The 12943-nt window shown below is 46.6% G+C and overlaps 1 protein-coding gene across 1 annotated transcript in view; it reads right to left on the bottom strand.

Moving 5' to 3' along the window:
• LOC146809162 (IgGFc-binding protein-like) overlaps window positions 1-12943 on the bottom strand; it is a 272114-nt gene that overhangs the window by 157356 nt on the left and 101815 nt on the right. The window lies entirely within an intron of this gene.

The raw sequence follows: 12943 nt of genomic DNA, 5'->3' as shown, positions 1-12943 counted from the left end.
GGTTGGATCCAGTACTGGAAGAAGGTTACTGCAGCCCAGGTGTAGTTCCAGTGTGGACGCAGCAGTAGTACAGCTGGGTAGGGTTGCTGGCAGACCCGAAACTGTAAGAATACTGCGAAATAGTACAGAATTGCTCCCAATACAGCAAAATTACTTAGTTCCAATTTAGCTCCAGCCTCAGGCGATTAGGTGTAAAGCACGACAAGGAGCGTTCCAACACTGTAGTTCTCAAAAATACTGTATATTTATATGAAATTCCAGAAGAGCGAATGCACTGCAGGGGTATGGCAATCCAGTTTTGCTTCCGGTACTAGAACAGCATCTATGGATCAGAACGGGGTACTGCAATCCAGGTGTGGTTCCAATACTGGAAAAGAAGCAGCTCTGCTGCTTTCAGAGGCTGGCTCAGTAACAGCAAGGATACTGCAATTATGAATAGGTTCCAGTGCTGTTACAACAAGGGGACAGCTGGAAAGGCCTGGCGGCAGTACTAGCAGAATAATGGTACTATAGGCCACGTTACTGCCAGTACTTGAATAGCAGTGATACAACAATAGAGGTCCAGCTCCAGCAATGGAAGAGCAAGACTAATTCTTCTGATAAGGGTTGGATCCAGTACTGGAAGAACGTTACTGCAGCCCAGTTGTGTAAATCCAGTGTGGGCGCAACAGTACAGCTGGGTAGGTTTGATGGCAGTACCGAAACTGCAAGAATACTGCGAAATAGAACAGAATTGCTCCTAATGCAGCAAAAGTACTTAGGGGCAGATTTACAAGAAAGTGACGCATCTCAGATGCGTCACTTTCCCTGCGCCACCCTTAGAAACCCTTGCGCCACCATAGATGCGCCGTATTTACAATACGCGCAAAGATTGATGGATGCGTCAGAAATTCTGATGCATCTCTTGGCGGAAAAGTCACGCATTGCTGGAGTTGTGTCGCAAGCACGACGCAACTCCAGCAATGCCTGTTGAGGCCTATTCCCACTACACTGCGTCACTACTTACTCCCGCTTGAAGCAGGCGCAAGGTTTTGACGCAGTAGCGTCCCAAAAGTGGGGCAGTGAAATCTTGTAGATGTCACTGAGTCACTTTCATGAGGCCTTCCTGCGTGGGAACGCCCACCCTGCATACATTATACCTGACGCAGGTATAATGTGACGCAGGGCTTTACAATGTGACGCATCTCCCTAGATGCGTCACGTTGTAAATAGACCGCATTGTTTGCACCACTGTTGCATCAAAAAAGTGACGCAACTGCAGGGCAAAAGTCACGCAAGGGACTTGTAAATCTCCCCCTTAGTTCTTATTGAACTCCAGACCCAGTCGATTAGGTGTAATGCACTACAAGAAGGTGCCTTAATTTAAGTTCTGGTGGTTGTGGGAAATCCCCTAATTACTCGAAAAAGTGCTGCATATGGAGTAAACCCACCAGTCTGGAGCCTTCTTGCAAGGATTTAGCACTTCTTCCAGAAACTAAAGGGCAGCTCATTACCATGGAGCTTGAAACCAGGGTATGTCTTCCAGTACTGGGACAAAGTACTGATGGTGCGGGAAGGTTGTGATTATCTGCTACATTGTGCAGTGAGAGTGACTGCCAGATTTGTGGGGGCTGGCAGAGAACACAAGGTGGCAGCCAGGCGTGCTGGTGTGGAAGAGTGAGATGTGTGGCAAGGGGCTTGCCAGTATACTGAATTAAGGATGTGTGAGGGCAATCAGATACTAGACTGCAGCTCGGTGTGGGCCTCGCTAAACAAGAAGCTGCGGCAGGCTAATTCTAAATAAAGATATTTTGCTCCCCCTAAAAGTAATGCTTTCCCCTGATGAGGGAAATATACAGAGGCGCAACTAGAGCCAAATTGCGGGGTGGGGGCAGAGGGGAGGGCTAAGAATTTTTTTTGGGGGGGCTAATTCTTTCAGCAACAGGTAGAGTTGAGATGCAGGGGATCTAAAAAGGGTGGAAAAAACAACAGAGTTTCATTAACAAGCAAATGGTCTTTTATAGACCTGTGAAGTACTCTGGTGCAGTTGTGTGTGTGTGTGTGCCCCCGAAAGATGTCTCATCCCGTGCTGACTCACACTACGGGGGAGGTAGAGGTGAAGCCCAATGGGCGTTGCGCGCCTGGACACACCTATTAGGGTGACCAACCGTCTGTAAATTTCACGGACCGTCCGTCATTTTGGTGTAATGTCCGTTGTCCGTAATCACTCCTTTTACGGACGCCTTTTGTCTGTAATTTTTGACATTAATTACAGCATTCCCTGCGAGAAGCCCCAAGAGATTAAAAGTTCTCAGGGGCTAGCTCGCAATTCTCTGTTGAACTCCAGAGGCTGCAGCAGCCCCTCCCTGAGCTCTCACAGACTGGGGGGAGGGGCGTAACACAGGCCCCCGCAACCCCCATGGTGCGGGGGGGCCCTGAGCTGCAGGGGGCCCCTTCAGCATAGTACTCGGGCTTTAGAGCTCCGGATTAAACCCGGAGCAGGGCTCCTCCGTGTACCTTCCAGGGGGCCCCCCTCAGCTTTCGTTACGCCAATGACTGTGGGCAGGCCCATTGTCATTCTGACTGAGCCAGATTATCCCCTTTCGAATTATAATATGCCCGCCATCTGCCTTTAGCATATCATGTGTTAGTGAGATGGTAGTTAGTGATTACAGAGAAGCTTTCCCCAAACAGAGTACTGTGGGGAACTTGTCCCCTTTGGTAATTTGTCAATGTTGTACACAGACTGAACAGGGCAGGAGCAGTAACGGGACAGAAGAGGCGACAGGAAAGGAGAGGTTATGGGGCAGGAGAGGAGACCGGGCAGGAGAGGTGACTGGGCAGGAGAAGTGACCGGGCAGGAGAAGTGACCAGGCAGGAGAAGTGACAGGGCAGGAGCAGTGACGGGACAGGAGAGGCGACAGGAAAGGAGAGGTGATGGGGCAGGAGAGGTGACCGGGCAGGAGAAGTGACGGGGCAGGAGCGGTGATTAGGCATGAGTAGGAGCAGTAACTGTGCAGGAGCAGTGAACGGATAGGAGCAGTGAATGGATAGGAGCAGTGAACGGGGTGTAGTGAGGAAATGGGGTTAACTGCAGACATTGCTAAGTTAGCATAAGTAGTATATGCTTGGCTAAGTTAGCATAAGTAGTATATGCTTGGCTGCCATTCTGCCGCTTTTGCACACAAAACTACATGGCTCTGTTCTCGTGAAATACTTTGCTGACGCTGCTTCACATGAGAACTGTCTACCTTTCACAAATCCAGCGGGGCACCGCGCTTTCTGTCTGCCCAGCCTGTTCAAGGTCAAATAACAATGTATGCTGTTTCACTTTGGTCAGTCCCATGCACATAGACATAACATGAAGCACAGCAGCCCAACTGAAACTCGAGTGCTTTTATTATGGCATTACATGCATGTGAAGGCACTTGGAAAAAAACCTTTCCAATATAGAAGAGCTGTGCTGATCCGGAGATGTAATTCACTGCATCTGATCTTGTAGGTATGGGGTCTCGCTGACAAAGCCCAGAGGTCTTCTATAAATATTCAAACTAGCTCATGAGCACGGGGAGGGTGGTAAAAAGAGCTGTAGTCCTGTTTCAACTGTCATTATAATATGATTTCCTCTTTTGTGCTTTATTGAATTGTAACAATGCATTTATGCATTATGCTGCTTGTATTGGCTAGAGTACTGCACCTTAGAGCATGTTAGTTAAAAATAAACATTTTAAACTATACAGTGTCTCTGATTACTCATGTTGTGGATAAGTATGAGTGTGATCGAAAGAGTGTTCTTGTTTCCCACTATTCCTGAGAGTTTACTAAGTTGCATGTTCTAGGTTGTCTAATCATTGGTAGCTTCGCTGTAGTACGGAGAGCGAATGAGACACTAATGCTAGTCGGATTGGGGTTCTGGGCACTGAGGTGGCTTTTTTGGTACACAACAATACACCGAGGTCCTGGTTTCCTGCGCATAGTTCTGTGCATGAGCAGAATCCCTGCAACATGGCGCCCTTAATGTTTGGTCTGGTACTTATTTACGAGACGCTTTAGTAGTTCTTCTACTTGTCCACAATACCCTCACTCCTGTTTTCTGGTATACAGTGGTGACGGCATAACCTACCTGTATTGATACTTTATAGGTCAATTCAAGCTTGATATTATAAAATGGTTTTCTCATTCATGTGAATTACGAACCTGTTGCGCTGCCACGCTTTTAAGTTGTTTTCCTTTTCCTAGTGCTTATGGCTGAAGTCGATATTGCGGCGCATAGCCGCACACCAGTCTGTCATCATTTGGCAGCATATGTAGTGCCAAACGCTGGTATCCCACTAACCTTTGTGGTTGGTGCCAATCCAGCTTTCCAATTTGAGGTATTTTACTCTTGGGTAACGTTTCCGGCTGTGGACGGTGATGATAATTTGTTCCATACATACACTCCCACTGCAATACCTTTAGCGTATCGGCCATATACGACTCTCGAGGTTCCGATTTCAGCATGGCAACACCGTATTTGGTTCAATGGCGCCCTCTCCCACACCGGGACTCTGGTCTGGTTAGGCCCATTGTCGATTCCAGGGGCCACTTGGCCTGTACACACCACATCCATGTTATCTAGCAGCCACTGTAGGCGAATTGCGTGTCTTGCACACCTCCTTGATTGAGGTGCATAGGGCTCTAGTACAATACATTTCCAGATGGGAGCACCTGGGGTTGCGGCGCAATCAGCTGGCCCCGCCGGTATGTCTATTTGTCAGGTCATGGTTAATTCGGTTATGGGCAAGCGACCACAGAATACGGTTGATTTACCTTACTGACTTGCTGAGAAATTTGACCAGCTGGAAGCGTTATTTCCCAATACCTCTCCTGTGGACAAACCCAGGATCTTAACAATAAGTTTGCAGAAAGACTTAATACCAGAGGTAACCGATTGTGAGACTTAGGGTAAAGTGTTTGCAGCATTGTTTGCAAAGTGTTTTGGCACACCTTCTATGACTGTGCTGCCCTCCGTGATTAAGCGTGTTCAGGCAGCAGTGGAGTTGGGGATGAGGCTTGTCAGAGTGTTTGACGTAGTTGCTGATCTCATACTTACAACTGTCAAGGGTAATGCGGTGAACTTTCAGGTGTCTAATGCTTTGCGTCTTGTCCCGGAGAAAGAGAAACCCAGAGTGTTACCAAAAATTATTGCCGATGCCTATAAGACCATTGGACGCAATAGTTTGGGTTTTAAGCCTTTTGCTAAAATGCCGGCACAACAGCAAACTCAGACGGCTCAGTTTAATAAAGACGACCGTCCAATTTTTCCTAAAAAGAATCAGAAAAATAAGAAACAGGGGAAGCAACAACAGAAACAAGGGTCACATGGAGCATCACCGGCATCCGAACCCTCTGAGCGCACTTATGATTTGCGTGGCCGCGAGAGAATTAGGTCTCCTGACAGGTTTCAGTTCCCTGATCGGTGTTCTCCTCATTCTTCACAGGAAACATCAGGCTCACAAGCCGATGGAGTTGATCACCAGCATCGTGGCAGAGGTTGAGGTGCCCCGCAAGGATGCGAGCAACCTCGTCAGACTGACGGCAAAGGAAAGCAGGACGATTTTCCTCGTCAACGCCCTCCATTCCAGAAAAAGAAAGTTGCTGCTTTAACAGCGAGATATGCCACGGGTGGTGAGAACCCGCCTTCGGAATCTAACTTGGGCAGTAATGCTGCTAGACAGCGCAGCGGAGGTTACCATAGTGCGGCAAGCACTGCGTCTATTTCTGGAGGTGACAGCAACTGACACTTTCATCACAGTAGAAACTGCTGACACCCGAGTAGCTCCCCCTGATAGATTATATGAAATTGTATTTTTAATAGAAGGTGATACACAACGTGTTGGTAAAGGGATTTTTTGGGAGAAAATCTGACTTCTTTGTAGGACATCTTGTTAGCTGAGGCAGACTGGCCCCTGCCTTTTGTTTTAGCTGCTCCGCGGGGAGGAGGTAATCCTCCCTAGTTTTTCACACAACGTAGCCAAGGAGCGAGCTATGGCTTTTGCGAAAGAGTGGGCTTTGGTGCTTGCACCGGCACTGTACCATACACAGGTGGGCTGGGATAAAACTTCTCCACCCCATGAGATACCATTGCGGTCTATGCGACAGCCACAACCCCAATATCCTCTCAGGCGGGAAGCAAAAGCTCCCGTTTCTGAAATTCTTTTTTAGATATAATTTTTTTAAGCATAAACATTCGGCATCAGCACATTTGTTATGTAAAAAGGACACAATGGCGATTACAGTTAGGCAACATGAATGATTGAATTGATGGTAACCTTTCATTGAGGGGGCGTCAAGGGGACAGTGGTTCCTCCTCTGAGGACTGTACAGGGGCCTCGCATATCCCTCCCTGTAATCGTTCCACTTACACCACACTGTGGACGACTTCCTGGGGCATCCTCGCGCCCGATATACAGTTTTCTCCCTGAACATTCACCAGTCCAGACTTCTTTTCCAGGAGGCCAGCGTTGGAGGGGCAGCCACCCCCCCACATCTGAGCTATGTCTCATTTGGCCACCATTGTACCCAGCATAGCCCAAAGCTTCTCCATACTTGTTAAGTCAGTGGGTCTCCACATAATTAGAAGACACCTCTTAGCCTCTGGACGGATGTTCTTATGCAGTACTTCTCCCATCACCTTGTGTATCTCTTGCCAATACTTCTGTATCTGTTCACATTCACAGAGTATGTGGAGAAGGTACCTACGTGTCCACAGCGGCATCTGCAATCTCCCTCCTCCCTCTTCCCCATGTGGACTAAATGGGGCCCAGTGATGTATGTTCTATGTAATATCTTGAGTTGGACCAACCTCAGACGTGCGGAAATCGCCACCTCTTGAGGTGAGGCGACCGCCTCCCGCCATTCTTCATCATCAAACTCTAGTCCATCTCTCCCCCAACACTCACGCAATCGGTCAAGAGGATCTGGGGTGTTGTTAATCAGTTTCTTGTATGTTAGTGAGATCGCTTTTTGTGGAAAGGTAGCCGTCCAGTAAACGGTCTTCCAAAGGTGCAGATTCAGGGGGGACTGTACCCTTCTGTAGGGTTGCGGCAATAGCATGGCGAATTTCCAGGTAGCGGAAGAATTCCGTACTAGAGAGCTCAAATTTCTGCTGGAGCGTGGCAAAAGTGACCATATCACCCTTCACCCAAAGATCTCCCAATCGGGATATACCAATCAGATCCCATTTATCAAAACCTTTTGTGGTCCGGAGATTAACCAGCTGGTCAGAGTCCCACAGAAGACTCGCCAGTGTGAGCTTTCGATCCTAACCTAGGCTTTTATTGACGGTCTGCCAAATCAGTACAGAGAATTTGGTGGGGCCGGTTAGAGCGAGTTTCCGGTGGTTTGAACACAAGGCTCTATTGTAATTTCCCCCAGAGAGCAGCCATCTGTCTATGGTAAAACCCTGGTTAGTCTGGCAATAAGTGCATTGATTGATAGCAGCTAGGTGGGAAGCCCAGTAATATTTCCGAATGTCAGGGACACTGATACCTTCGTCGTACCAATTCAGAACTAATTTATTGAGTGTGATTCTGGGCTTCCCCTCCCGTAGCAACTCTCTCTCTGCAGCCCTTCAATTTCTCTAAAGTATCGCACTGGAACCGGATCTAGGTAATTTTGCAGGGCATATAACAGATGGGGTAGGGACATCATTTTATATAGTGCAGCTCTGCCCAACAGAGAGAGCGGGAGGGTCCTCCAACCAGCGACACCGCGTTTGAATCGCTGCAGGGGTGGGGACAGGTTCCGCTCATTCCAGAGTTTAGGATCCGCGGTGATAAAGATTCTGAGGTAGCGGAAACCATCTCTCACTTCTGCATCGGGCAATTTCTAGTAGTGGAGGAGACACACCTCCCAGGACATATATGAGAGACTTGCTCCAATTAATCGAATAACCCGAATATTTGCCAAAAGTTGTAAAAATTTCCAAGACACAGCTTAAAGACCTTTTGGGGAAGGCTAGATAAAGGAGTACATCGTCTGCATAAAGCGAGATGTGGTCTTCCCAGTCGTCTGACCACCGCAGTCCGCAAATCATCGGATCTGCTCGGATCCAGGCAGCCAATGGTTCCAGTGAAAGGGCAAATAGCGAGGACAGTGGACACCCCTGTCTGGTCCCTCAATGCAGCTGGAATGTGTCTGATCTCTTGCTATTAACTACCACCTGGGCCAGTGGCTCTGAATATAGGAGTCTAACCCATGCTGTAAAGACAGGCCCAAACCCCATTTTGACAAGGACAGCTAGTAGGTAAGGCCACTCGATGGTGTCAAAAGCCATTGAGGCGTCTAGGGACACTATGACGGCCGGCTCCTTAATAGTATCAACCCTCCCCAGTACTCCATGAACCCTACGTAAATTAAGGGCCGTGTTACGGTGAGGCATAAAGCCCTACTGATCCGGATGGACCAGTGCGGTTATTGCCCGAGACAGCCGCGTGGCCAGGAGTTTGGCAAGGATCTTGGGTTCCGCATTCAGGAAGGAGATGGGTCTGTAAGAGGTGCATTTGTTTCTGGGCTTTCCTTCCTTGTGGATCACGACCAGAGATGCCAGTCGCTGGTCCGGAGGGAGAATTCCCACACTCCTACTCTCCTCAAACATGGATCGGAGAAACTGGGCAGTTCCTGATATTCTTGAACAATTAGAGTTTCAAGGAGTGGTTGAGACATGTGTATCACCGATGAATAACCCTCTTTTTACAGTAACCAAACCAGATGTGTCGTACCGCTTAGTTTTGGATTACCGACATTTGAACTCTCATTGTCATAACTGTGTGGTTCAGAACACCCATAGCTCAGGACTTGTAGACAGTCTTGTGCGTAAAAAATATAAAACTACACTTAACATTTCCAATGGCTTTTTTAGCCACAATCTATCCTCTATAAGTAGTCAATGGACAGCATTCACCTGGGGCGGTAAACAAAAACAATTTACAAGATTGGCCATGGGCTACAAAAATAGCCTGGGAGTTTTTGCCGCACGTGTTGTCTCTCTGTTAGACAACATAGATCCTGATGCGTACTCGTATGTTGATGATATTTATTTCACGGACGATGAATTATGGCCGCATCTTTGTCACGTGGACCGCATCATAGTTTTGTTTGCGGACTACGGTTACAAATTTAACTTTGCAAAATCGCACATTGCAGAGTACACAGTGTTGTTCCTGGGCTATGAGCTCAATAATGAAGGTAGAGGCCTGTCGCCTCACTTCTTGGAAGAAAGCGCACGTTTGCGCTCTCCCACAACCCTGAAAAAATTGCAATCTTTGCTGGGATTTTTAAACTTCGACGAACTTACATTCCCAATTATGCCCTGCGTATCAAGCTGCTGTATGCCTTGATACAACCTACATTTACAATAGCCTGCTGGCTTCCAGAACATTCTGCTATTCTGCAATCCTTGCAGTCTGCTCTTCTTGAATCCAAATACTTGTTAACACCTGATAACCGCACAAACCTGGTGATAAGAATTGTGCCAGGGGCAGTGGGTTTCACCTACTTGACTGAACTGGCTGAACTGCGTTTTTCAACTGTTGAAAAAGTATTGACCGCAGTCCAGATGGCGATCCTGAAGGAACGTAAACTGGCGCAAGGGAAACGCATGATGGTTGTAACACCATATCCGGCTCTTGAGGCTGTGACAAAAGCCAGTGTACCAAACTCAAAAGCTTTACATCCACATTGGATACAATGGGCTACTTCGTTGACATCATCTGAGGTCACCTATATCTTTGAATCCTCACTGCAAACTCAGGAGTTCTTACAGTATGAATTTGTTCATCCTGCTCCTCTGTCAATGCGCCCGCTCGAGGACTACCATTGTATCATTTATACCGACGGTTCTGCGCAACCGGCGACCGCATCAAACATTCTTACTCGGCAGCATGCGCTACAGTGGCAGGTACAATAGAGAATGGCGAGTTCAAGTCTAGTGTCGTGCACACACAGGCACTAGGGGACTGTACCGCCCAGTTAGCGGAGCTGCAGGCTCTGGTGCTAGCACTGGAGTTTGCTGTCCCTAATGTGACTACCTTGATTGTAAGTGACTCTTATTACTGTGTGCAGTCTTTTAATGACAACTTATTCTTTTGGTCTCAGAATGACTATTGTGATTCTAAAGGCAGCGCAATTAAGCATAAAATGCTTTGGGTTAGAGTCGCAGAGCTTAAAGAACGTCTGCCTCTCACACAATTAATTCATACTCTTGGCCACCAGCGCGTAGGAGTACACGCGGTCGGTAACAGTTTGACTGATGAAGCAGCTAAAACAGCAGTAGCCACATATTCTGTTGCAACAGTTACAAGATCCATGACCAAGATTAATGATGACATCTTGGCAGCTATAGCTGCTACAGAGAAGGGAAGTAAGTACCCACAGGGTTTCCCTTTGAAACACTCTTATAATTTAAGTCCCGATAAAGTTCCCTATGTGAGAATTAATGACATTGGTGACAGGTTGATTCCCAACCAGGACCGCAGACTAGCATTCATAACAGCCACACATGAAGGCATGGCCTAGGCTCATGCAGGCGTTTCGGTGACTGTCTCTATCTTACAGCAACGTTACTGGTGGCGTGGGTTATATAAACAAACCCGTAATTATGTGCTTTCTTGTGACATTTGTCAGCAATTAAACCTTCAGTGGCAGCACGCCCGCCACAAACACAGCTGTACATTTCTAATAAACCACACAGTGGTGTTTATTCAGATCACTGTGATCCATTTTCTTCAGATACTGCGTATAAGTTTATCTTGGTTGCAGTTGATTTGTGCACACGTTTTCTATGGGTTTGGCCAAAATTCAGTGCTGACGCACGAACTGTCATCAGGGATTTGCGTATCTTTGTGGGAATTTTTGCATGTGGCACCTTTCATTCTGACCAGGGTCCTGCAGTTGCCTCTAAGGCATAAAAGGATTCCATGAGGTCTTTGGGGGTGCAAGTCAAATTTTTGTCTCAATACAGGCCTGAGGGCAACTCAATTGTGGAGCGAATGAACCATGACTTAAAGCAATCCTTGACAGCTAGAGTTATAAGTACTGGAAGGAACTGGATCGCCATTTGTATAGCGTACAATGTGCACTAAATATTCTCCCTAGAAGATCTCTGGGTGGGCGAAATGCTCTTTGGCATGAAGATGCTTGTTCAGGACCTTGATGGTCTAGACATGGCGGTGACAGCCGCATCCTTTGACGCAGATAATAATTCTGATGTGTTACAGAAACTACAAGAGACCCGAGACAGTCTTGCAAAGGAACACTTACCCTCCGCCACTGAAGCGGCGCTGCAGATTCCGGTAGTCGGCTGGCTACCCAAGATCGGAGACCTGGTCCGTGAGATGGTGGAGAACAAGAAAGAGTTTGGCCCCGCTTATTGTGCACCTGTCCCAGTGCTTGGCGTGTAGGGTACTCGTGCAGTCACTTTACTATCCCTTCCTGGTCGCAAAGATAACAGATAAATCTCGGTGGACAATGTCAAACTACAACGCCTGGCCGATTCTACATAGTATGACACCTGCTGCTTCCTGTCCAACAATATCCAGGAATACAGTCTTGGCCAATTCCAACAACATCAGGCCTGACACTGCAATAGAGATGACCACTGTTACTGATCCTTTGCTAAACCCTCCGGCTTGAAGTCTTCATGAAGAAACTGAATATACGTATCCCGCTACAGAGTAATTGCCTTGTTTGCAAGACAACACACTGAACCAGTCGTGTTTTTCCTTTGACTCTAACCCCTCATCATCAAACCCCCCCTCCTAATTTTCTTTTTTTGTCACCTGGTTTAAAAGGAATTATTTGGTTCCTCCTTGGACATACATATGGTTGGTGCTCATCACCATTTGTTTGTTCATATCGATTGGATTTGTGACATTTTTCTTCCTTTTAATAAATGGTCACTACCTCACCGAACGCTCTGCAGTTAAAGTAATTGATGAAATTTTGTCACCGCACTCCTCATCACAGATCATGAAAAGGGACCAGACTTTTGTCAACATCTCTGCCTGGCCAGTTGCGGATGGAATAGTTTTGGATGCAGTTAACTTCCAAATTAATGGCCCCACATACGTGGTTAATGTTCCCAATGTACTTCGTGTTTCTATGGGGGATGTAGTGAAACATAACATACGCTCTGATGTTTGGGACGTACAAGCCGTTGAATCTTTATTTTCTGATTTAAAGTATTATGCTGCATTTGATGCTGAGGATTTGTATTTAAACGCTGCAAATTATGCTGATTTATTTTGTTACCAGCATTTTGGCCATCATTACCTTCATAAAGATAATACATTTAGAAATGTATTTAATTACACACAATGGGAACATTGCCCAGCTCCCATTGAAGGAAGTTCGAAAACTCTTTTGAAAACATGTGTATATTTTACTGATTTTAATAAATCCATTCCGGATTCCTTTTATTTTAAATTGAATACTACATCCAATTCTAAAGTCATGCTCACCCACACTAAATTAGTGTATTCCAAATTCTTTATTGATCAACTGTCAGTAGGTGGCTATGGACTGTGGAAATATACAGTAGATCTTAAGTCTGTTTGGGGTTCTAAATTCTGGCAGGTGCAAGGCTCTGAAGCTTTGCATCGTGCATGCCTTATCCCAAAACAAATCCTATTTTTGAATAGTTCGATTTATCAAACAACCTGTTTAGGTTAAGCCACTGCAAAACAAATGAATGCACCTAAAATACCTACACTGACTCCTTATGACAACTGGGATAATCCTACTGATTTGGCCATTGATGATTTGCAGATGTTGCTTACTGATGACACTTTTAATATTTCTATCCTGGACCCCCAGGGTTGGTTGGTTTGGCAAATAAGTTTGGATTCTTGCCAACGCCGTTTTTTAGACAAGGCCCCAGGATACATTCAGGATAGACCTGATCCACGTTTTTCTGACTCTCATT

Source organism: Triturus cristatus, chromosome 7, assembly GCF_964204655.1.
Source record: "Triturus cristatus chromosome 7, aTriCri1.1, whole genome shotgun sequence".
Classification (NCBI taxonomy): Eukaryota; Metazoa; Chordata; class Amphibia; order Caudata; family Salamandridae; genus Triturus; species Triturus cristatus.
This window is presented reverse-complemented; position numbering and strand designations above follow the sequence as displayed.